This window comes from Lactuca virosa, chromosome 7 (genome assembly GCF_052849685.1).
Source record: "Lactuca virosa cultivar CGN04683 chromosome 7, Lactuca_virosa_CGN04683_v6, whole genome shotgun sequence".
Lineage (NCBI taxonomy): Eukaryota > Viridiplantae > Streptophyta > Magnoliopsida > Asterales > Asteraceae > Lactuca > Lactuca virosa.
In genome coordinates, this window is record NC_136432.1 from 161286386 (window position 1) to 161311971 (window position 25586).

At 39.4% G+C, this 25586-nt stretch overlaps 1 pseudogene; it reads left to right on the forward strand.

Annotated features, from left to right (window-relative positions):
* The first annotated feature begins 23734 nt into the window (after window positions 1-23734).
* Window positions 23735-24549, forward strand: LOC145126038 (2S seed storage protein pseudogene; annotated as a pseudogene).
* The last annotated feature ends 1037 nt before the right edge of the window (window positions 24550-25586 follow it).

A 25586-nucleotide genomic window follows, 5' to 3' on the forward strand; every position in this document is an offset into this window, starting at 1 on the left:
TTTAGGGTTTGGTCTATATATAAAAATTATTAACTCCTCATTTCTCATTCACTCTTCAACCTCCACTCGCCATTTCGTCCATCTAGAACCCTAATCCTCCTTGAGAGTGTTCTTGAGCTTTTATGGGTACATTTGGTGATTTAGAAGGAAGGAGAAGAATAGAGGACCACCTTGGAAGAGTGAGGCACCTTAGATCCAGAATCTCATCACCATTTGGCATCATTTTAAGGTAAAAAGCTCTGAACTTGATGATGATTTGTTTAAGATCTTATTAGCCTTGAAGTTATGAACATTTTGGTCCCATTAGCTTGGCATTATAAGTATGGGTTACTCTAAGTCATTTGATTCGTCCTTTTAGACATTTAAGAGTGTTGTGATGCATAAAAATATGATCTTGAGTGTTGTATGTAACCCATGCATGTGTTAGATGGTCTTATTGGGTTAGGAACTTTGGGTTTTGGACATTTAGCAATTTATAGCCATACAAAGTCATAAAGTTGGAAACATTTTTAAGACTTAGGACATCATTTTGGGCTTGGATTTGAGTTTTGGACGTAAGGGCTTAATGGAATAAGCTCTTACCAGAGTTTTGGGACTGGGCTGCGTACGCTGGGCGTACCTGGAGGTATGCTACATATAGGAAATCAGCGCCCCACTTTTGGTCAACATCAGAGTAAGTTCAGCGCACTTTCTTGGTATGCAGGGCGTACTCCGCTGGGAAGGGATTTTGACTTTTAGACCTTGACCGTTGAATTTAAATTGGACCAGGGTTGACCAAGTTTGACTTAAGGGGTATTTTGGGTATTTTGAGCTATAGTCAAGCCTTGGTGTCTATCTGTTGAATAGGTGACCTATAGAGCTGGTATTTGGAGCAGTGTATTGTTCAACTATTCGTCAGACTATGAGGTGAGTTTCTTCTCACTGTATTGTCGGTCGAAGGCACGAATATCGGCCCACTAGATTATTTATCCTGGTTAGGATAGTATTATGCTAGTGTGTGGTTGATTAGTAGATTTTCATGATTATCTGTAATTTTTGGTTGTGTGTTTATTTTTATCTGTTACATATGTCAACATAATGTGTTGGGTTGAGGTTGTACTGCTTTGTGCTATAGCGAACAAACCCGGGAGCATTCCAGATATGAGCTGAGGGCCTGATTGGCATGCCAGACTCATATTGAGGGCTCGGGAGCATTCCAGATATGATCTGGCGGCCTAATTCGCATGCCAGACTCATACTATGGGCTCGGGGGGTAATCCAATCTTTCTAGCTGTGGACCTGGTATATGTTGTTATATGTGTGTGTGTGCTAGTACTTTGGGGGAACTCACTAAGCTTTGGCTTACAGTTTTTAGTTTATCGTTTCAGGTAGTTCAGAGGATCGTGGAAAGGCAAAGGCGTGACTGTACACAGCTTCCTGTTTTATGTCACCGGGTCTTAGGAAATCTTTGATTTGAAATAATGTTTTTGAAAAAATGCTTTTTTTTTGTAAACAATGTTGATTAATAGTTGAGTTTGAAAATTTTAAATTTATTGTGATTTTTGAGTATTACAATTTGATATCAGAGCTTTGGTTTAAGAGAATTAGATGAGCATTCGTGTGAATCCAGACTCAAACTAGGGAATTGCAAAAGTTTTTAAATTGATTTTCAAAATTGTTTTCAAAAGTAAACAAGGAAGGATGCGATGTGTACGAAACAGCCGGAGCAAGAAAGTATACCCCAAGTTACCGACACTGTTATCTGATATTATGTTTATGTTAGAACAACATGCTAGTGATAAGCTATGGATCTTTAGGAATTGCATGATAAAATTGCCTGATAATTGATGCATGATAGCCTAGGATTTCTTTCATGTATGGAATTGACATCATTACTGTATTTGCTTTGTGTATGCATCATAGTTGTACATAACTAAGATTCTATAGCATGAGAATGTTTGGTTTAGCCTTATTTCATGTTCTTGTTTGATGAAGGGCTTATTGTTTGATGAAGGGCTTACGGTAGAATCAGGTATTCGACTATCTATAGGATCCAGGGTTATGTATGATTAGCATACACGAGTGCTGCATGGTTGGTGGAAGTTTCATGGATGGGTTATGTGAGAGCAGTCGGCCAATTGAGGAATGTCTAGCCTTTCTCTAAGGAGTGATAATATGATGTATGCGTATTCTAGTGTGCTCTGTTAAGGTTGTTGTGATGATCTTTTGAGACAAATACGGGTAGGTGCGGAAGGTATTATGGGCCCATACTACTGGAAGCATAGAACCCGTACACGAAGCAGGGAAGTCACAACCCATAGGGTTCTGTTTTTTGGAATAAATCATATGGTATGAAGTGCATCTCATCTAATATTTTCTCATTTATTTCCAGTATGGTGGTTATGAGGAGATTCGAGTTAGGAGCTGGATCAAGTGGCCAGGATAGGCCATGGTTGACTGAGGAGGAGATTAGGGCATTAAGTTCTTTTAAGGTTGTGACTGCTGGGGACAGATATCGGAGCTTTATGGGTCTATGAAGAATGCCATGATGGAGTACTTTGGCGACCGTTACGTTGCACTTACTGAGGCTGTCGTTGTTGCAGTGACCACGACCATTGCGACCACTGGGGTTCGTGGAGAGCGAGCCTTCCAGTACCGGGACTTTGAAAATACGAGCACCCGACGTTCGATGGGGTTCAGGATCTAATCATTTCTATGAGGTGGTTGTCCGACGTTGAGGGATGTTTCTTTAGTTACTCCTGTCCAACTGACCAGAAGGTCAAGTGCGCCCTGAACCTTCTCAGATTAGGGGCGAAAGATTGGTGGAGGTTGTTACTAGCTCCTATACTCCGGAGTAGAGGGCTGCTGTTTCATGGGAGTAGTTCTCTGAGGTGTTCCGCACGAGATATGTTCTATTGGTTGAGAAAGAGAGATTGGCCTTGGAGTATTTGGACTTGAGGCAGGGGATCGAGTCGGTAACAGAGATCACCAAGATGTTTACTGAGAGATCATTGTTTTGTCCTGAGTTTGCTGCTTCTGAGCAAGCTCAGATGACCTGGCACTTGAGAATACTCAAGACAAACATCCGCCAGTTTGTGTCTACTCAACGATGTGGTACACTTGTGGAGTTACAGGAGGCTGGTAAGAGGCGGGAGACCGAGTTGGAGCTCCATACGAGGGAGCGGAGGTAGGCTCCGGTGCTATCACAGCCTACGGCGAAGCGATTCAAGGCCGCTGATGTGATATCTTGGAGACATAGGGAACACACTTTTGGAAAGTTAGGCAAGGTTTACAAGGGTCCTTGTCGATCTACTTTTGGATGCCAAAAATATGGCAAGGAGGGGCATTACGCCAAGGACTGTCATCAGCAGGTTCCATCACCGACCATCAGGATCGGTTTTCACTGTGATCAGGTTGGCTATGTAAGGTCCAATTGTCCTTTGCTCACTGCAGGACTGGCGCAGGCTCCAGCGCCAGCTACTTTGAGGATCACAGATGGGCCACACGGTTAGACGAAGCCCCCGAGGGCTGGAGGTCGCGCTTTTCAGCTCACGACAGAGGAGGTCAGGGCGGCTCCAAACGTCATTACTGGTATGTTTATATTTATCATTCTGTCGATTATTTTATGGTATGCTCATGTTTATGCTTCTAATAGGTATCTTCTTAGTGAATTCTTTTTTCTTCTCTTATGTTATTCGACTCGGGCGCGAGTCAGTCTATTGTGTCTCGGTCTTTTAATAGGGATTTTGATATGACCCTTAGCGAATTGGAGTGTTCGTTGTGGGTTTCTATCGCCAACGAACACGGGATTTCTACATCCAGAGTGTATCAGGGGTGTGTCTTGGAGATCTTTGGGGTGCCTTATCCGATTGATTTGATTCATATCCCCACGGTGGATGTATGCGTGATAGTAGGGTACGATTGGCTGAGCAGGTTTGGTGCTATGATTGAATGTGAGGTTCAGTGAGTGATAGTTCGAACCCTAAGTGGGGGAGAACTACTCATCTATGGAGAGGGTACTAGGATTGGATCAGGATTTTGTTCGGCACCCCGAGCTAGATAATACATTCAACATGGTTATATGGGTTATCCTGCCTATGTGGTTGATACTCAGGTTAGGGAGCACGTTTCGGTTTCAGATGTTCCAGTTGTTAGGGAGTTTGTAGATGTGTTTACGGAGGAGTTACCCGGTGTGCCTCCCGAGAGGCAGGTGGAGTTTATAATTAATCTAGTGCCAGGTGCGACTCCGATTGGCAAGGCGTTGTACTTTTTGGCACCGCCAGAGATGCAGGAGTTGTCCTCTTAGCTTCAGGAGCTATTAGGCAAGCAGTTCATCAGACCGAGCAGTTTGCCGTTGGGAGCACAAATTTTGTTCGTCAAGAAGAAGGATCGTTCACACCGGATATGAATTGATTACCGGGAGTTGAACAAGTTGACGGTGAAGAACCGTTATCCCCTTTCGCAGATTCATGACCTCTTTGATCAGTTGCAGGGTGCATCTTGGTTCTGCAATATCGATCTAAGGTCGGGGTATCATCAGGTGAGGGTGAGAGAGGAGTATGTGGAGAAGACCGTGTTTTCAGACTAGTTATGGTCATTAAGATTTCGTGGTGATGCCATTTGGGCTCACCAATGCGCCTGCAGTGTTTATGGATTTGATGAATCGGGTGTGAAGGTCGATGCTCGATCGATCAATTATTGTTTTTATTGATGATATCTTGGTGTATTCCAAGACCAGAGAGCAGCATGAAGAGCACCTTCGAGAACTTTTAGGAGGGTTGAGGCGAGAACGACTGTATTCCAAGTTCTCGAAGTATGAGTTTTGGTTACGAGAGGTCCAGTTCCAGGGGCATCTCGTTAACCAGAACGAGATTTTGGTCGATCCGGAGAAGATTGAGGTTGTGATGCAGTGGGAGATTCTGAAGTCTCCCTCAGAGATCCAGAGTTTATTGGGTTTAGCAGGATATTATCGGAGATTTATGCAAGATTTCTCCAAGATTGTTGTACCCCTCACTCGTCTGACGAGGAAGGGCGTGGATTTCCAATGGGGCCCTGAGCAGCAGACGACATTTGAGACACTGCGATAGAGGTTAAGTGAGGCCCCAGTGTTGAACCTTCCAGAGGGTGTCGAGGATTCCGTTGTATTTTTTGATGCATCCATCAATGGTTTGGGGGCGATTCTTATGTAGAGAGGGCGAGTGGTTGCATATGCTTCTCAGCAGCTGAAGCCGCATGAGGCACGATATCCTACTCACAATATGGAGTTATGGGCAGTAGTGTTTGCCCTCAAGATTTGGCGGCACTACTTTTATGGGGTCTGGTGTACTATCTACACGGATCACAAGAGTTTGCGATAACTTATGGACTAGCCGAACCTGAACATGAGACAATGCAGGTGGCTTGACGTGGTCAAGGATAATGACCGTGAGATCCATTACCATCTGGGTAAAGCGAATGTGGTCGCGGATGCTTTGAGCCGCAAGTTGGATGGATCTTCAGCTTGGGGTATGTATGTGAGGATATCTATTGATTCTCTGGTTTTGGATTTGATCAGAGGTGAACATGCAGAAGGATTCAAGAAAGAGAACTGGAAATAGGAGAGAATCAAGGGCGAGATCGATAGATTTTTCACCGATAGTCGAGGATTGATGACCCGGTGTGGTCGGGTATGAGTTCCAGTTTCTGGTGGGATCAGACAGATAGTTTTGTAGGAGGCACATAAGTCTCGCTTTTTGATACACCCACGCACCACCAAGATGTATCGGGATTTGAGACTAATTTAATGGTGGTCGTGTATGAAGAGGGAGATAGCTTGCTACGTTGAAAGGTGCTTGACCTGTAGGATGGTCAAGGCCGAGCATCAGAGGCCGCATGACAAGTTGTAGCCTTTGGAAGTTCTCATGTGGAAGTGGTAACAGATCACCATGGATTTAATCACCAAGCTACCGAAGAATACCATGGTTTTTGATGCTATTTGGTCCTCGTGGATCGATTGACCAAGAGTGCCCACTTTTTGGCCATCCGGGAGAGCTCCTCGGTCGAGAAGTTGGCCAATGTGTATGTTCGTGAGATTGTTGCTCGTCATGGGGTTCTGTTCTCCATTATATCAGATCGAGATGTTTGGTTAACTTCCCAATTCTGGCAGAAGTTCCACGATGAACTGTGTATGAGACTAGATTTCAACACTGCTTATCAACCGCAGACCGAAGGCCAGAGTGAGCAGACCGTCCGGACACTTGAGGATATGTTACGGGCTTGTGTCATAGATTTTGGTTAGAGTTAGGATTCCTACATACCTCTTGTGGAGTTTTCCTACAACAATAACTATCACTCCAACATTGGTGCACCGCCCTTCAAGCTTCTGTATGGTCGGATATGTCGTACCCCAGTTTTTTAAGGGGAGGTTGGTCACAGAGTCATGAGGAGGACTGAGGTAGCCCTCCATAGTATATAGCTCATCCATCAGATCAGACAGAGATTGAAGATAGCTCAGAGTCGACATAAGAGCTATGCCGATCGGCGTTGATAAGAGTTGGAGTTCCAGGTCGGCGACATGGTGCTACTGAAGGTCTCACCCTGGAAGGGTGTGATACGCTTTAGGAATAGGGGGAAGTTGGGTCCATGGTATATTGGACCGTTCCGTGTGATCGCCAGGGTAGGCAGGGTGACCTACCGGTTGGATTTGCCAAGTGAGCTCAGCCAGATCCACAACACTTTCCATGTTTCACAATTGTGGAAGTGTGTGTTGGACAACGAGGCAATGGTCCCTTTGGATGATATTCAGGTCGACGAGCTCCTGAATTATATTGAAAGGCCGGTAGCGGTGGTGGAGATAAAGATGAAGGTCTTACGCAACAAGGAGATACCTTTGGTAACGTTTCAGTGGCAACACCGGAGAGGCTCCGAGTGGACCTAGGAGCTGGAGACGGAAATGTGGGAGCATTATCCTTAGTTATTTGTAGCATCGGACTTCGAGGATGAAGTCTAGTTTAAGTGGGGGAGAATTGAAACATCCTGATGATGAGTTATTTTCAATTTTAACCCTATGTATGAAGGAATGTTGCATTTTTACCCTTGTGCATGAGAAAGATTGCAAAGAAGGCCCATAGTGGCAATTTGGTAATTTTGGCCAAAGACGTAGTATGCTGAGCGTACGTTGTGTACGCTGGACGTACTTGGGCGAATCTTAGTACGCTGGGCGTACACCGTGTACGCATGCGTACATGGAGAATCCTCAAACCCTAATTTTTAGCTTTTGGTCCATATATAAACATCATTAACTCCTCATTTCTCATTCACTCTTCAGCCTGACTTGCCATTTTTTCCATCTAGAACCCTAATCCTCCTTGAGAGTTTTCTTGAGCCTTTTTGGGTACTTTTTGTGATTTAGAAGGAATGAGAAGAATAGATGACCAACTTGGAAGAGTGAGGCACCTTAGATCCAGAATCTTATCACCATTTGGCATCATATTAAGGTAAAAAGCTCTAAACTTGATGATGATTTGCTTAAGATCTTGTTAGCCTTGAAGTTTTGAACATTTTGATCCCATTAGCTTCGCATTATGAGAATAGGTTACTTTAAGTCATCTGAGTCGTCCTTTTAGACATTTCAGAGTGTTGTGATGCATAAAAATGTGATCTTGAGTGTTGTATGTAACCCATGCATGTGTTGGATGGTCTTATTGGGTTAAGAACTTAGGGTTTTGGATATTTAGCACTTCATAACCATACAAAGTCATAAAGTTGGAAACTTTATGACTTAGGACATCATTTTGGGATTGGATCTGAGTTTTGGATGTAAGGGCTTAATGTAATAAGATCTTAATGGAGTTTTGGGACAGGGCTGTGTGCGTACGCAGTCAGTGCCCTGATTTTGGTCAACATTAGAGTAGGTTGGTTGTACTCTCTTGGTACGCAGGGCGTACTCCGTTAGGAAGGGACTTTGACTTTTGGACTTTGATCGTTGACTTTGACTTGGAACAGGTTTAACTAAGTTTGACTTAAGGGGTACTTTGGGTATTCTTAGCTATAGTTAAGCCGTGGTCTCTGTCTTTTGAATAGGTGACCCTGTAGAGCCAGTATTCGGAGCAGTGTATTGTTCAAATATTCGTCAGACCGTGAGGTGAGTTTCTAATCACTGTATGTCACACCCCCAAACCGGAACGACGGAAACGTTCGGGGGCAGAGGACGTCATATGTAGTATCACAACACATGCATCATAGTAATCAAAGTAAAAAAACAACCATTGCATTAATATTAAAGTGTTTACAAAGTATGTGATTCACAAAAGGTTGACTCCAAGTAAATAACAAAACAAGACATGAAGCTACTATGCTCCATCTTCTGAATCCCTGAGCGCGTACCTGTCTACTAGTTCCTTGAGAATACAAGTTATTTTGAAAGAGTAGATCAAAATTTAAGCTGGTGAGTTCATAAGTATTTAAGTGATGAAAAGTAAGTTGTGAGTTCTTTTAGAAAAGTTCGCATGTTCCTTCAGAAAATCCTATATCTTCTGATGTGATGAATGATAAGTAAAAATGACTCTACAATTCCTTCTATGAGTACTAACTGGATACAAGTTATATACAACCTAGAGTAAACAGATAATCGGTTGTGTTAATCTGCCCTAAGCCCACAACCAAACAAGGAATAGGAAATGAGGCGGAAGTCACACATCCCATTGTTTGTTAGATCTTCATTGTATATAACCCTGGCGCATTCATTTGGTACTTACGGAGTTAACTGTAATAGTTCCTTTATATTTGATGAAAACATTCATTAAGAAAATCATAAATTTCCTTTAGTAAAAATGGTAACCACAATAGTTCCTTCTATAATCAGTTAGTTTATACTAGCTATATATAATCTAATATCGAACGGACAGTTAATTATGTGAATCTTCCCTAAGCCCACAACCAAACAAGGAACATGAAGTAAGGCGAAAAACACACATCCAATTGCTTGTCGGATATTAATTATATATAAGCCTGATGTTTAAACTAAGGTATTATAAAATTAACTACTAAAGGTCCTTTAAATTATACTGGTTTAATAAGAAGTATTAAACCCCTTTTATAAATAAGTTTCTAGTTTCACTAACTCCATTATGAAACGTTGTTTTTGGTAAAACGCTATTGTTTTTAGAAAGTACAATCAAAACTGTTTACCTTAAAAAGAATGATGTTTACCATAGAAAATCCTATATTTTCTATAAAAACTGACTGGATATCCATGTTGTTCTAAGTTTGAAAAGCACAAGTATACTCCCTATACTTACTTCAATGATGTATAGTTTTGTTGATATGTAAAACCGAATAAAGACTTGGTTGTTCTGGATACCTGATACATCGATACTACCCTCCTATGATTACTTAATACATACGAGTTGCATATAACCGAGATCGAATAGACAATTGAATGGGTGAATCTGCCCTAAGCCCACAACCAAACAAGGAACAGGAAATGAGGCGGAAGTCACACATTCCACTGTCTATCGGACTTCAGTTCTATCTAACCATAAAGTATACATTGGGTAATCACATAGTTAGTGTCCTTTGAGATTTGTTCATGAAAAGTTTATTACTACGTAAATATATCGTTGTTATCTATTTGTGAGTTTTACGACCATACTAATTGGACCGGTTAACCACGACGTATGGTAGACGTCGAAAAGAATATGATATTTCTCACCCGCAGACCTTCCGGTCCGACTGTAGCTAACAGTGAGGTGCGGGATTGTCAATCCCGTATAGATCTATATACAAACTCACGCTCTCCCTCCAGGAGACTCTGGTCGTAAGGGTAGACTTTCACTGGTACTTATATGAGTACTCAAAGACGTGTCTCACAAGCTGGATTAACGAATTTACAAGTAATAATGTGGAAAACCCTTTTTATATTTAACAGATAAGTTCATAAAAAGATCCTTTTGTTCATTAAGTTAATCTTATTAAAGTTTATAAGCTTATTTCTATGTTCTAATCACAGTTTCATGTTCTACATACAGTTTATTGGTACAAAGACATAATAAGCAGTTTATATTTTAAAACACAACATTTCTTGTGTTTTACTTGTATCCCCCCCCCCCTAAAAGCATTTAAAACCATTTAAAAGATTGATTATAGGGGTATGAACTCACCTTATGTGGGTGATTCAAATGAAGATTCGCGTAAGGATGAGAAGTTCCACGAATGAAGTCCCGAGACACAAACGAGTCCTAAATGACATATAATGGCATATATAGGCATGTAATTAGTGTTTATAATCTACTAACTTGTAAGGAAACAACCTTAGGGACTAGGAAACACTTGAAATGAAGTGTTACAATCACATATGATTGATGGAAGCATGTTTACGGCCACACATGAAGTGTTTACGGCCCATGGCTTGATCCTATGAAGGGTTTACGGCCAAGACTTGATCTCATGAAGGGTTTACGGCCAAGGAAGGAGGGTTTACGTCCATATCAAGATCTTATGAAGGGTTCACGACCACATGAAGGGTTCACGGCCGTGAACTCTTGAAGATCTTGCATTTTGGGTGTTTGTTTCATGGGGATTCAAGACCTTCTAATGGATAACAAGTGTATGGAAAGGATACTTACTTACTGGTAGTCTTGAAGGTGTTCACGGCCCAAGAACAAGTGTGTGTTCTTGGTGAAAAGGATGGTGATTTGAAGATCTTGAAGAAAAAGTGATGAATTCAAGGATGTGATTCATAAGATTCATATGATCAAGAAGATTAACTAGTAAAATGGATGAATCACTTACATTTTTGAAGAGAAAGGGTGGATTCCCTTGATGATACTTGAGAGAGTTTGAGTGTTCTTGGATGAAAGAAGTGAGAAATGAAGAAAAGTGAAGGAAATGTATCTAAGTAATGAAGGGTTCACGACTAGAAGAGTGTTCAAGGCCGTGAATAGGGTTTACGGCCGTGAACCTCATGTGTTGGGATTTCTGGTTCAGGTGCAGCCTTCTGATCTCGATCTAATACTTCAACACACTCAATCCTTAAGTGTACTAGGCTTAGAACTCATTAGAATGACCCTTAACAAGGAAAAAAAGGCAATAGAAACGAGTCTAACTTTTGGTTGATTGGATTGACTTACAAGATAGAAATCTACGGGTTGTCATATCATCCCCCCGTTAGATGGAATTTCGTCCTGAAATTAGCTTTCCTAGCAGTGCTCCTGGGGTTGTGCTCCTCTGAATGGCAGAATACCCACTCGTAGATACAAGTCGTATATAATTAAGATTAGTAAGACGGTGCATGTGCGACTCTGTCCCAGGTCCACAACCAAACAAGGAACATGATATACGTCGGAAACACACATACTAAATTTGCATAATCATAATTATATACCACCCTCGCGTATACACTTAATAGTGATAGGTGGGTTGTATTCGACCTTAGCCTCTGTGCTTGAACTTGATCTGTTGGACGAGTGGTAGTTCGGGAAGGTCTGCTGAGTATACGGTGGCAAGGTTTCAGAGGTCAAGGTACTCCTCGCATGAGTACTTCGGGGTTTAGAAGACAAGAGACAATACCAAGGTCTGGGTTGGGTTGTCGTTACAAATGACGAGGGTTTCATTAAATTGCCGGTTAAGGCTTTGGATTTTCAAAACACATGAACTTGGTATGGTGAGGACCACGCCAATCCATGACGAATGATGACAATGAACTCTTTACAGAAACAAATGTTAGGCCGATTTGAAAGAAGCGTTTGTTATATGATGGTGTATCCCGAGTGTGCTCGACAATGTATTCGGTGTAGACTTCCTAGTGTTTTCAGTTTTCTCCTTGATATTACCACTGCCATGCCGTACCGCGATAAGCAAGTACTAACAGTGAAAGTGCTTTGATAACTAGTGTCGATACTCTATATTATTATTCTCCTCGGTGCCCATATGATCGCCTGACATATACAAGTTATGTATAGTTAAGATGAATAAGACGGTCGACTGAGTGACTCTGCCCTAAATCCACAACCAAACAAGGAACATGAATTAAGGCGGAATCACTCACTCTAAGTCTGCAAAATCTTAGCTATGCACAACCCTGATGTACATACGAAGCCATCATAGTTCAATTGTACGGATCTTTAGTTCTCTTACAAATGCTGTGACTTGTTCAGACGAGTGAGTTATTATAATTACTTTTAGTATCCCCAATTTCAATCTTATATTAAATATAAATTAAAATTTTAAAGTAATTGCTTTATTTCGAAGACGTACCGCTGCTCGCTGGTGATTCCGGGGTAGTTTCTCCTGTGGTGATCATCAGAATTCGTCCATCCGCGCCAGAGTTCTTCGTTATCGGGCAGTCCCTCTTGTAATGCCCAGTCTCATCACAGCCATAGCAGACCTGGTTTACTTCAACTCTGGGGACTTGGGAGATCGGTTGATCCGGTGCCCTGCAGAAACGGGCAGTGTGTCCTTTCCTGCGGCGGTTCATGCACTGCATTTCCCGACATACTTCAGTGTGGTGGTAGTTACACTTACCACACTTCGGGAGAGTTCCAGCATATCGACTGACAGATGCTGGAGTGGCAGGTGTTGTGGCGGCGTTTACAGTAACCGTTTGTTGCTCCTGCGAGGGTTCCTGTGTCGTTCGCTCCTTGCTCTTGTTCCCCGACTTCTGTTTATAGTCCTGTCCCTTTGACGGCTCGGGAACGGGGACCACCACGCCATGGTGAACTCCATGGTCAATGAGTCGCTGGGCCAAGCGTTTGGCACTATCGAAGGTAGTTGGGATAGAAGACAGTACACCCCCTTGAACCGGGGTAGATAAACCCTAGATGTACTTTTCTATCTTCTTACTCTCCGGGGTAACCATCCCGGGGCATAGTGCTGCCAGGTCGCTAAGCCTGTCAGTGTAGGCCACTATGTCTGAGTCGACCGTGGTATGCTCCCATAGCTCTTGCTCCAGCTTTTGTACTTCGCCCCTAGGGCAATATTCTTCCAACATCAACTCTTTCAGGTTCTCCCAACCTATAGAGTTAGCCACTGATAGGGTCAGTGAGCTAACATGGCTATTCCACCATGTTAGGGCTCTGTCGGAGATGGTGCAGGCAGGAAACTTCACTTTGCTCCCTTCTGGGCACAGACAGATTTCGAAGACCAAATCTGTTTTCTCGAACCATCGCATCAGAGCAATGACTCCCCCATTTCCAATAAAGGATTTGGGTTTGCAGTTCATGAAGTCCTTATACGAACACTCCCGTGGGTGTCCGTGGGTAACTCCGGGGTTAGTTAGGTGGGTACCGCTACCAGCTCCACTGGTACCACTTGTGCGGAATTGATTCATAGCAGCTGTTACTGCGGCTGTTACCGTTGTTTGGAGGGCAGCAATATCAAATTGTGGTGGTGGAGGCGGTGGTGGATTCTCTGTTGTGCTATTGGCTATGCGCCTTACAGGTCTACTGCGAGGCATCTTTTGCTAAAAAGAATACAAAGTGAGACGGAGATAAGTCTAGAGTAGTGGTTATAATCCGAAAGCTGAATGACAAAGTTATCCTAGTTCTGAGTGTATCTGGTTCTGACTTTCATAGGGTTCTGGAAAACAATTCATAATGCGAGTCTATATAAAAATAAACTTTATGAATCAGAAGTGGCTATCCTCGAATGAATTTATGTGAATTGAATAACTGTTACTGGCTGCATGAAAAAGGCATAATCCTAACACATAATGTGAGTAGTGTATTCACTAGCTCACTAAGTCAATCAAGGTTATTATTTATTAGTGTGACGCATAAGACGTTTTGGTTTCTTCGGCTGATCCATCCTTGGAAAATTCTCTATGAATCTATTCTTGTTCCTCCTTGACTCCTCTACGGACTGCTATGATGGAATGGTTACGTATATCTGAGTTTGTAGTGCGAGAATGGAAGTGTCTAAAGAATCTATGAGATTAAGTGAAACATTATGGGGTGATCCTTACAGGGTCCTCCTATAACTGCGCAGTGTACACAAGTTGTATGTAATTCAAGATTAAATAGACCTTCGAATAAGTGATCCCACTCTAAAACCACAACCAAACAAGGAACAGGAAGTAGAGCATAGATCACAAATTCTAAGTCTATAAAATCTCCATTATATAAAACCTTGGGAGTATACACTCCGAAATTATAGACCTACCAGAAAGGTCTTTTAATTTTCACATATGTTATTTATAATGCCTAAAATACTCCTGTAGTATTTTAATGTAATGAACTTGGTATGTTTTAAACTTGTTGTTGTATTATAGTATCATAAAATACTCCTATAGTATTTTAACTTTATGTTCTGATCTAGAATTTCCCTGAATCGAGTTAGGTAAGTTTTAAGACTGTTGCAACACCACATCACTCCCAAACACATGTTGGTCATATCTCAAATGAATATAGTTGATCAGGCTATATTGATCCCAGATATGACTACATAACTGTCCAGGTTTGACCGTAATGTCCATCCTTTAAATACTTATGTTTGGTTCTTCTTGTGATACTTGTTCTAGTATGTATATATGTATTCAGGTATGTATACTTTTATAAAATATTGTTATATCTTAAAATATACTTTTAGTCAGAGCACTTCGGCCCCATTGTATTTATAGTTGTATATCTTTTATAGGTTGATATACTTAGTTCATTATAAACAATTCTCTGATACCAATCTGTCACACCCCCGAACGTTTCGGGTTTCGGCCGTGAACCTCATGTGTTAGGATTTCTGGTTCTGGTGCAGCCTTCTGATCTCGATCTAATACTTCAACACACTCAATCCTTAAGTGTACTAGGCTTAGAACTCATTAGAATGACCCTTAACAAGGCAAAAAGGCAATAGAAACGAGTCTGACTTTTGGTTGATTGGATTGACTTACAAGATAGAAATCTACAGGTTGTCACACTGTACCGTGGGTCGAAGGCATCAATGCTGGCCCACTAGATTATTTATCCTGGTTAGGATAGTATTATGCTAGTCTGTGGCTGATTAGTAGATCTGCATGATTATCTGTATTTTTTGGTTCTGTGTTTATGTTTATCTGTCACATATGTCGACATATTGTGCTGGGTTGACGTTGTACTGCTTTGTGTTGTAGCCAACAAACCCGAGAGCATTCCATATATGAGTTGAGGGCCCGATTGGCATGCCAGAATCATACTGAGGGCTCAGGAGCGCTCCAGATATGAGTTGAGGGCCTGATTGGCATGCCAAACTCATGTTGTGGGCTCGGGGGTAATCTAGTCCTTCTAGATGTGGACCCGGTATATGTTGTTATATGTGCTCGTACTTTGGGGGAACTCACTAAGCTTTGGCTTACAGTTTTTAGTTTATCGTTTTAGGTACTTAAGAGGATCCTGGAAAGCCAAAGGCATGATCATACACAACTTCTTGTTTTATGTCATTGGGTCTTGGGAAAACTCTGATTTGAAATAATGTTTTGAAACAATGACTATTTTTTTAAACAATGTTGATTAATGGTTGATTTTTAAAATTTTAAATTTATTGTGATTTTTGAGTGTTACAAAAAAGCTATGAAATAAGTCCTTATTTGAAACATTCTAATTTCATATTTTATTATTTTATATAAAAATTATTATTTAAAAAAATAATCATAGTAGAAAAATAGTTTGCATCATTGTTGTTGATGCGCACGAACAACAAAATCAGGAAACCTAACCCAAAAATTTCATTAAATAAATGACTCATGTTTTGGTACTCGTTCGATTGCACCTGAGTAGACTTTAACATTTGATATTTGTGATTTCGTTTCGATACTTTGAAATCGAATATGACTATTTATTTTGCTAGTTGAATATAATCTTTATTTTGGTAGTTGAGTTTTAATGTTTTGATTTTGAGGTATAAAGTTTAATATTCATTTTGCGAATTTTGGATATGGAATAGCTATAGATTTGACACTATCACTAAATATATGATGAATTAGGACTAAAAATAATTAAATTGTTCATTTTCATAAAGTCAAAAACGAATTAGTGACAGAACTACAATGGAATCTACCAGTTTTAGGAGTATTTTATGATAATCTAGTCCCTTGCTATATTCCTTGCTGATTCGTTGCTAATTTATTGGTCTTGGACTTTAGCGATAGATTTCTGACGAAAATTTCCGTCGTTGACACCTCTTTTTCTAGTAGTTTCTTAAAAAATTTCTCTATCTTTCCTTTGAAGCATCAAACCCATTGAAAAGTGATATTCTCGATTGTTTAACAAACTCCATATTTGTAACGTCTGGTTCCTGGTATGCATCTAATTATATTTTATTCACTTTTATAGAGCAACTCGACGAGTTGGGAGCCCCAAACTCGTCAAGTAGGAACCACACTCGACGAGTTGAGAGCCTCAACTTGACGAGTAGGGCTGCCAGAGTGAAACCCTAATTTCGGGGTTTTACACCCTATTTAAGCATCCTAATCCCCACTTATTGGCCTCATTTCCAGCTCCAAGTCCCAAACCGTAGTTTCAGAAACCCTAATCCATTTGTAAGTGAACCATGTGTGTTTTGAAGCTTGTGAAGAAGAGGAGAGCTTGAGGATTCAAGGAGAAGATAGTAGATCCAAAGACTTCCTTTCATCCTCATCATTTTCTGGTAATCAAGTCTCTAACTTGCTTAGTAGTTTCTTAGATCTCCTTAGTTTCACTTTATTGGGTTTTTGGTCCAAGAAGCTTGATCTTTGGGATATGGACGTCCCAAGTGAGTGTACCTTTAGATCTGGGATTATAGAGGGCTCTCATGGCATAAAGGTGCAAACTTTATGACCATGGAATCCCCATGCAAGCCATAAGGTGTCTTTTTGGCCTTTTAAGCTCCAAAACGCCATGCATGTAGAGAAAGGTGGAAGCTTTACATGTCCATGTAGTGTTTAGGGTCTAGATCTCTGTTTGTAGGCTTTAGTTTGGAGTATGGATGGCTTGTGAACCAAGATCTAGGTCCTAAGGAGTTAGGGTTTGAGCTAACCCATTAAGTAAAGATACTAACGGGTAAAGTTGGAAACTTTACCCTTAAAAGGACATTTTCAGTGTATATGAGAAGTATGAAGCTTAGATCTGAAGAGTTGGGGCTTAATCTTTTAAGATGGCCCAAACAGATTGAGGAACTTGGCGAGTCCAGAGAGGGACTCGACGAGTTGATTCGGTTTGTCCCGGTTCTGTACAAGCTAGAACTCGATGATTCTGCGAAGGGAGTCGACGAGTTAGTTCGTGTTTTCACTACTATGAGTTGCAAGGAAACTTGACGAGTCAGGGGGATGACTCGACGAGTTGAGTAAACTCAGATTGTTGACTTTGACTTTTACTGAGCGTTGACTTTGACTGGGACATTGACTTTGACCGAGGTTGACCCCTGAAGGGGTCTTCACATAAGGAATAATATCTAAGGGGTTGTTTTGTATAAGGAGTGAGTAGAGCTGGTTGCAGGAGCAGAGACGTTCAGCTACTTCACTCGACATTTGAGGTGAGTTTCCTCCTAGGAAGGGGTCTAACGAACCAATGTCGTCCCGTTAAGTATGTTAGCATATGCCGGACTACAGTCTGATGTCGCGTAGTGCCCGATGTAGGTTTATGAGTTTATATGTTTCTGGACTTCGGTCCGATGTCGGGGAAAGCCCGAGGAATGTTTGTATGCTTGATGTCTTTGTGATTCTTACATGTGCTTGTTATATGTTTCCGGATTTCGGTCCGATGCCGAGCGAGGCCCAAGGAATGTTTACATGTTTATGTTATGTTCTTATTATGTGTATTCTTGATATGTTGATATGTGTACCGAGCTTTGCTCGATGCTGGGCGGGGCCCGATGCGGGGGGGGGGGGGGCGATGCCGGACTTCGGTTCGATGGCGGGGGGCCCGATGCCGGACTTCGGTCCGATGCCGGGCGGGGCCCAATGTAGCGGGCAAGGCCCAATGTATTTTATTATGTGATTATGTGTATGGTATGTGGTAGTTTGGGGAGACTCACTAAGCTTCGTGCTTACAGTTTCAGTTTTGGTTTCAGGTACTTCTGCTTGTAAGGGGAAGAGCTCCGGATGACTGCATTGCACACACCACAGCGTTTAGCCTAGGATGATTTACTCTGATATTTGGATATATGATTTTGATACAGTGTTTGATATGATGCTTTGAATATTTTCACTTATGTTTTTATGAGATGATTGGGATTACTATGGTTTTATTTATAAATTGAAACGAAATTTTTGGACCGTATTTTTTGGATGTTTCAATATTCGTCTTTAAACCCAATAAATATCACTTGATATTTCTTTTCTCTATACTTATGTGACGCTTGGAAAATCTGGATTTTTTCAGTGAACTCCAAAGTATGTTCTTGGACAAATTTCAATCCCTTTCGTATATGTACTAATTTTTCTTTTAATTTCTTCACTACAATATCCAGGTAGTACTCCTCATTGAACTTGACTTTGAATTGATTTTTTTAGTGTAAATACCAAATTAGCTCCAAATGTGTTGCTAATACTTACCTTGAAAAAATTAGACTTATCATGAAGTAAGTTTGTATTATATTAAATTATGACCTCTTCGGCACACTTACTTGTCAAGAACAGTGTATCCTTGTGAGTAAAGCTCATACCTTTAACGGCATCGTCAGTAATCTTAAATTCCATGGGTTTTGGTTACGCTCGTGGGAGCAGGTGGTTAGTTATAACTTGTCAGGAAGTCAAGTGTTTATTTAATAACTTTTAGGCGATTTCTGATTTTGGGATGGGTTGGATTCTTGATAGTAATGTTTGGAGTGTTGTTATGCATAGATTAGTGGTGTTCCTAGTCAGGGACTTTGGGGTAAGTATAACGAGTGGATGATCATCGACAATTATGTATGTCATAGAGCTTAGACTTTTGGGCTTCCGGTTTTGTGTAGTACATTGATTCGGATGGTTAGTAGATCCAATTTTGGGAATTCCTGTTAAATTGTACACTATGAGTTGAGTCTTAGAGTTTGGAAAGAAATGTAGTTGATACAGTTAAGTGTATCAAGCGACAGGGTTGTTTTTTGGCATCAGATGGGTTCTGTATGGTCTCCGGAGTTCGATATGGATGATTTGATTATATGAAGTAGTTGGCGGGAGCATCTGGATTGTGTTGGGTTAGTTAAAAGTTATAACCGAGTCAGATTTTGAGGACGAAATCTAGTTTAAGTGGGGGAGAATTGCAACACCTAGTTTTGGGATGTTTCTATTATTAGGATAGTGGGCCATAAATGGATTGAGTAAAGGTGTTGGACTTCAAGTTAATAGGGTTTAGACCATATCGAATGTTGATAATGTGGGGTTAAGTGATTAAAGCATTCAAATTGTCCTTCGAAGAAAAAGGGTAAAATGGTAAACATTGTACATAGGGATTCTTGCACGGATTATAGTTTTAGTTCGACATATATTAAGCCAAAATTAATTATATATGGTTGTCGGGCTCATAAATAACTTTATGTGGATATAAAGATCATCAAAAACAGTGTTGAAACGAAGAAGTTACGATTGTTTGAAGTTGGAGTGGATTTGGGTGAAAACTCGTCGTTACAAGGTGAGGAACAGATCCTCACGACGTGACGAGTCATCATGAGGTGACAAATAAGTTGTCACGAGGTGAGCATTGGGCAGCCCAAGCCAACAAATTTTTAGGGTTTTCTATGGATTTAAAGGGTGGTTCCGTGTTTTTGGGGTATTTTCCATCCTCCATCACATCTAAGGCCTCTTAAGAGAAACCATAGCTTCACTTTCACCACTTTGAGCCTCCTGTCTCCTCTCTCATCCATTTTTGGAGTATTTTGGTGGATTTTGGTAGGAATCTATTTCAAGATGAAATTTTGGAGCCTTTAAGAAGATCTCATCTTCCATCTATCCTTTGGTCCTTGGGTATGATTCAAGTTTCCATCTTTATGCTTATAAGTTGCTAGATCTAGATTCTAAGCTTGCTTTGGTCCATTAAATGAAGATTTTATTGTTGGATGTGATAAAGTTTGCGAATTTGTCACTCCACCTTGTCACAAGAGTATTTTGGTCTATGGTTCTAATCTTTCATGATCTTTTGGTCACCAGGCTTGAAGTTAAGATATTATTATGGTCATCTTGACCTAGCATGTGTTCAAGACATGCATTGGATGAAATATTTTCCAGGTACTTATCAGATTGCGAAGGCGGGACTATACACACATCAACAGTTTTATGATTTGAGATTATGTATTGTCTTATTTATAACTCTGATTTCTGAATAACAGTTTATGAACAAGTGGTTTAACCCGAATGTAAATTTATTAATAGTGGGTGTTTATTTTATTTTAAGAATGAAAACAATATTCTGGAATTTGGGACGTTACAACATGGAGGTAATGGAGTCGGGGATCGACCACCTCCTGTAAGCTTTGGTTGCAAACAAAACGAAGAGGATGGTAAGTCTTATTATGATATATTTAGTAGCTATTTTTATTCGTTTATTATAAACTATTGTGACTAATATTTGTAATTATATTTTTTTAGCTGAGCTACCAAAAAAAAGAAGATGATTATCTAAAAACATCGAACTCACAAAGCTGATACGAGCAAACAAAGGAAGCCCGTAGATTTGGATTTCGAAAAAGAACTCACAATCATCCTTTTTACCGTATCTGGTTAGGACAATGTTTCCCCTGGTTTAAGGAATGTTACAGTCGTGCATCTGAAGGTAAATTATTTATATCATAATATTTTAAGTTTATTTGTGATTGGTATTTAATTAACTAATTTTTTGTATTTGTAGAGAAAGTTTGATTTGGATAAGGTTAACTTTGATCTCCAGCGTACTCAGTTCTTGGATAGCGTTGATGTGACTTTACAAAGAATTTACAGAGGCCGAAAAAATAAAGCACATAGATATTTTCAGAATGGCGGAGGGCTTGCAGATATCCCAAGGGAATTAGCCAACCCCCCAAAGGGTATGTCACCTGAAAATTGGACGCATGCAGTCGAACACTTTCAAACGCTCGAATTTATAAAATGTTCGGCGGCAAACAAAGGAGTCCATGCACAACAACAAACTGTAAACAGATGGGGATCGTTCTCGTATAGCAGTGCCTGTTTCAAAGTAGTAAGTTATGATATTCAACTATTTATTTAAAGTATAATTAATCTAATTTTTAATGATAAATATGACATCACTAGACTCGAAGCATTTCGTAAGGCTAATACCGATCGTCAAGGGCTATTTAGTAGTCCTACAGTCGAGCAGCAATATGTAAGTGGTTAATTTGTATTTTCATATAAGTGTTATATATATATATATATATATATATATATATATATATATATATATATATATATATATATATATATATATATATATATATACACACAAAATGCTTTACTCCAAGAGATCAATCAACAAAATCAAGGTTCTTCTGAAGCAAGCGGTCTGACATCAGAGAACATAAAAAATTGTTTTGAAAGAATTTTGAGTGCTCGACACGGCCATATCAGAGGCATCGTCTGTAAACCTTCTATGGTTGTGTCAATGTACGATCATGAACAACCACTAACATAGCCACCGGCACAATCACAGGTAACAATACTATTTAATTTCAAAATCATATATATATATATATATATATATATATATATATATATATATATATATATATATATATATATATATATATATATATATATGTGGGTTAGGTTATTGTGTTCTAATTATCTATTATGTGCATGTAGGATGAGTATTAATTAAATCTTCAGCATTTAATATACATTAATTAGTTTCTTAAAATAACTAAAATGATTGGTCTACAATCAATCCTACATGCACACAATAGATAGTAGAAACATTTGAACCTAACTTATATATATATATATATATATATATATATATATATATATACACACACACACACACACTGGTTGTAGTTTGATATGGGGGCTTTTGTAGTTTGGTAGTTGTTAGTTTGGTTATGTTTTGGTAATTGTTAGTTTTGTAAGAGTTTGATATCTTGGTAATTGTTAGTTTGGTAATAGTTTCAAAATTTGGTATTTCTTTTAGTTTGGTTATAGTTTGATATATTGGTACTTTGTAGTTTAGTTATAGTTTGATATGTTGGTATTTTGTAGTTTCGTAATTGTTAGTTCATGAAAGTACAATGCTATAATGGAAGAAATGAAAAAAAAACGTACAATGCTAAATTGTATTAGATGTAATATGTGTAGCATGTATGTTTAAATGTATTTGGAAAATACAATGTTATAATAGAAAAATTAAAAAAAAAGTTGGATCCTATAATCATCATGTCCTTAGTTTGTAAAGTAGAATGTTATAATGATATGTTGGTAATATATTTTGTAATTTGCTTATATTTTCCTAAGTTAATTATAATACAATGCTATAATGAAAAAAATGAAAAAAAAAAATACAATGCTATAATGTATATGCAATATGTGTAAGATGTATGTTGTTTGTACTTTGCTTATATTGCCGTAAGTTGTTGGTTAAACTTATAAGACTATGTTGTTTTCCTTGTAGTTGGACATGCTTCAAACAATATTAAAAGACCCGGCATGTAATGCCACACTTGAAGAATGGTTTCGTTCATTACCACAATGGAATGAAACCGGAATAAACAAGGAGAGCGATGATGACGAGTAGCTACTTTTAGGATTTTTGTAATGTTTTGTTTATGTTAGTATTTTATACTAGTATTTTGGATATTTTGCATTATGTTTGGATGAGTATTTTGGCGGATGTCGTTTGGATTAATATTTTGGACGGATGTTGGATTGGATTAATATCATAGCGGTTTTTATATTTTTATACATTTTTTTCTAATTTTATTGTTAAATACAAAAAACGGAAAATACAATTACCGGCGACACCTTTAGTGACGACGTTCGTGTATTAGCGGTGACAGCCTTTAGCAGAGATGCTCGTGTATTAGTGGCGACATGCCTTTAATGGAAACAAATAACATTAACGACGACTCGGGGAATATTAACGACAAGGCATCAGTGGCGACACGTCGCTGCTAAAGACATTAACGGCGATATCCCAGAGAACCAGATATGCGTAAAAATGTAAAATTTTTTTAAAAAAAAGTTGCAAGCATCCGTCTTTAGTGAACCTAAAATATGCAAAGTGGTAAATTCATGTATTTTTCTCAAACTTAAGGACTTTTATGTAATTTTCCTATAATTTTATCCTAAAATAACATGGTTTTAAGGACTTTTATGTTATTTTCCTATAATTTTATCCTAAAATACATGGTTTTAGTTTCTGTTTTTTTAAACAAATTGAAATCTAAGTTCATGTTTACTTTAGAACAACACCAAGAAAAAATTATAAGTTGGTTTAAATCAGTTTGATTTTGGTCCAACCATTTGGGTTCATAAATCGTGGATTCTGGTTTACATCTAAAGCTGCAAACCAGTAGTACTCAACAATGTCACGCTAAACTCAAAACGACCTCAAGAGTCAATAGCTTTGATGAGACTACTTCATATAGCTAGGCTCAAATGGAACAAAATATATAAAAAAAAGGTTATGATGTAGTCTATAACCAAAAGTAGTACACCACAAGTCCACAAGTGTTCGAACAAGAGAACCGACACCTCGTACATACTCCCAAAAGCATTTCCACTTGCTATATTACAGAGGCAAAAACTCGTACGTGTTGCTCGAAAGCTATTAGCTTCACCACCTATTACAACCACCTCTCCACGTGCGCACCCACATTCACCATAAATAGCCACCACCATACAATCATCGATTCACTCAACCATCCCTCAATGGCAAAGCTTATAGCACTCGCACTCGCCTTCGTAGCCTTTGTAGCATTTGCTTCCGCCCATAGCACCATCATCACCACCACAATCGAGGAGGAAAACCCAATCTCGAGGAAGCAGTGTAGCCGACAGATCCAGGGAGAAAGATTCAATCAGTGTGAGAGGTATCTCAAGCAGGGTCAGAGTTGGTATGAACAAATCATCCCGGGTCAGATGCAGGGCGGGCTCAAGTCGTGCTGCCAAGAGCTTCAATACGTCGACGAGCAGTGCCAGTGTGAGGCTGTGAAGGAAGCCTTCCGACAAGCCCAGAAGATGCAACAACAGCAGGGACAGCAAGGTGAAAGCTTCGGTTCCCAGCAGATCAGAGAGATGAAGCAGAAGGCCGAAAACCTCCCTAACCAATGCAAACTCCAAACACGACAATGCCAAGTCGGAACCATCTCCATCATCACCACCACCACCTTCACTGAGGAGAACCCGCAGATGTGCCAGAACATCCGAGGACGACGATTCAACCAGTGCCAGAGTTACATCCAAAAACAAATTAGCGGTGGAACACTTTTGATGAGCATCAACAGGAAAGGCCAACAGACCCAAGGCGTTGAACAATGCTGCACTGAACTTCAAAATGTTGAGGAAGATTGCCAGTGCGAGGCCATGCAGGAGGTTTACAGGCAAGCCCAGCAGATGCAGAGACAACAAGGTGGCCGCCAAACACAAGACTTGCAACGGATGGTTGAAAATCTACGCAATCAATGCAAATTACAAGTCCAACAATGCCGAATCCCATCTGCAATGTTCTAAGTTAGAGGCTAATGATCGAGTAATAAATCTTAATATTCGCATCTCTATCGAGGTTTCTCGCTTTGAGATGGGAGTACTAGTTTCCTAAGTAATAAAGCAAATGGGGACATATGTACATTGGCTTTCATCTTATCTATCAATAAAATGATTGCTTGAGTTTTTAATCTTCTAATTAATGGCATCGAATTATACTGGTTTATAACATAGTACGCGCGTATTCAAACATGTTATAATTTAGGGTCTTTTTATAAAAAGAAAGTAAGCAAATGCTATAATTTGGGTGGAAGAGTTTGAGCTGAAATTCTAATCTATTTCTGTAAAATCTTGTTAATGTTTTGATGTATATATATGGTAATTAAATGATAAATTTGCCCTAATTTCACTTTTTAAATGTTTGTTTATTTCATTGAAATAAATTAAAAATAGTTATAAAAATAATCAAGTTATATCTACTTGTTACTTGATTGTTTACCAAATCTTCTTAAATTTATTTCAAATTATAATTAAATTATTAAATTATAGTTACAGCTGTTAAACATATAATCAATCAATCAGATTTTGAACCCTTGAGAAAAAATTGACATGATTAATGAATTGCTTGAAAAATATGAGTTGGTGTTTGATTTTTCTTAAATTTATTTCAAATTATAATTAAATTATTAAATTATAGTTAAAGCACTTACACATATAATCAATCAAATTTTGAACCATTAAGAAAAAATTGACGTGATTAATGAATTGCTTGAAAAATATGAGTTGGTGTTTGATTTGGGGATAATGGCTATCCCAGATGTTCTAGGTAAGTAATTCGCGTGGTGCCGAACAAGGATCAAACATTGTTTATCAAATGAATTCCCTCAAAGAAAAAAAAAATTGCAAGCGTTGAATGTGACTTGAGAATTGAAGCCCATCAGCTGCCTGATAGCCAACTTGACAGCCAATTGGTTGGCGATCCGTCGGCTAGCTGACGAACCACCAACTAGCTAGTTGATCAATTGCTAATCCACACCCGATCTGTAGCATACATTTTAAATCAATCTCATGAACTCAA